The sequence below is a fragment of the Colobus angolensis genome, unplaced genomic scaffold (genome assembly GCF_000951035.1).
Source record: "Colobus angolensis palliatus isolate OR3802 unplaced genomic scaffold, Cang.pa_1.0 Scaffold318, whole genome shotgun sequence".
Classification (NCBI taxonomy): domain Eukaryota; kingdom Metazoa; phylum Chordata; class Mammalia; order Primates; family Cercopithecidae; genus Colobus; species Colobus angolensis.
Genome location: NW_012116466.1, coordinates 1,135,955 through 1,137,478, shown reverse-complemented (window position 1 = coordinate 1,137,478; position 1,524 = coordinate 1,135,955). Strand labels below are relative to the sequence as shown.

The 1,524-nt window shown below is 57.2% G+C and overlaps 1 pseudogene; it reads left to right on the top strand.

Annotated features, from left to right (window-relative positions):
• The window catches only part of LOC105518374, a 71,938-nt pseudogene extending 70,447 nt beyond the window's left edge, over positions 1-1,491 (top strand).
• The last annotated feature ends 33 nt before the right edge of the window (positions 1,492-1,524 follow it).

Sequence of the window (1,524 nt, the reverse complement as noted above, 5' to 3'; positions counted from 1 at the left end):
ATTTTTAAAATAACCCAATCAAGCATGTTCACAGCCATTTAGAGTCATATAGATTGTCTGCTTCGCTGACAACCCAAGACCTCTGTCGGCAAAGGGCACGGTGCCAGGTCCAGAGAAGGTGGGACAGAGACACAAGCAGGAACCTCTCCATCCCTGGGAGCCTCGCTCTGATGGGTCCGTGAGGACACGGTACAGGCCGCGGGGCACAGGCAGACGGCAGGCCAGGAGAAGGGGCTGCATTGCTTTGAGCTCTAATGGATGGAACACTGCTAACCAGTGAAGGTGGAGAGAGGGCACCCGTCTGAGAGCATGAAGAGGCAGCAAAGCACAGCCAGCCTCGGGGAACCAGAAGCCACAGGGACATCAGGTTGGGTGCTGCTGTCTGCCAGCCACCAGCTGGGGGACTGTACTGGGCCTGGAGGGACATCCCTGACACTCCCCACTGGATGCCAGGGGCACCTCCAGCCCCAGGTGAGAACCACGGATCCCATGGCGAATGAGGCCAGGTTGTGGGAAGTGGGGCTGGGACAGCACTGTACAGCTTAATAGGAAAGTTGTGTTCTGTTTTCTGGGGTTTTGGTCACGCCGATGGCTAGTCATGGCTGTCTGTCAGGAAGTGATTTGAGGACAGACTAGAGAAGGGGCTGCCAAGACCAGTGGAGCATTCACTGCCTGGGTCCAAGGAAAAGGAAATAAAGGCTGGCGATGTGACAGTGGGCGGGGGGGAGCACAGAGCGAAGGAACTGGTGGAGACTCAGGGCTGGCCCCACACAGGGCTTTGAGCAGCTACCCGGAGGTCGTCCTATTAATTCTCCTCATGGCCCCAAGAGGCGGCTATGAGGATCCCTCTCCTGAGGACAGAACTGTTCCAGAGCAACACAGTGAGGATCCACAGAACCAAGATCTGGGCCAGATCCAAAGCGGGTGAACTTGACCCCTCACCCATGGTCCTGAGACAGGGATCGGAGCCCCCTGGACACACAGCCACAGGAACTGCAAGAAGGGGAAACGGATGTCCCGGACCAGTGGCAGGACCCAGGGTTTCAGCCCTCCAGGGCCACTGGGACCAGCCACTGCACAGGTGGACACACGGTGCTTTAACCTGCGCTGGGGGAAGGAGCCCTCAGTCTCAGGGTGGAGACCGCAGCTCAATTGGGCTGGCCTCCCTGCTGGGCACAGTCTGAGCCACACAGGATGCTGAGGTGCCCCAACGTTGGGGTGCTCAGAGCCACTCAGCTGAGATCGTGGTGCTTTCTGTAACCACCCTCGTTTCTTTATGGTATAGATCTGGACTCCATCCTTTGCAATGTGTGGGGCTCTAGAAAGAGGCTGGCCAGCCGGGGAAGTGTCCTGGGCTCTGTCCCAGTGATGACAAACTTGGCTCCCCACAAGGGCGGCCTGTTCACCACAGTGACCCCCGGGGACCACACCTGCACCCACCTTGCTGAAGATAATTCACTTCTCATCCGTGAAAGAATAAAGCTAGACTAACTCAATTTCACACTCACTTCCAACTTTAACAAC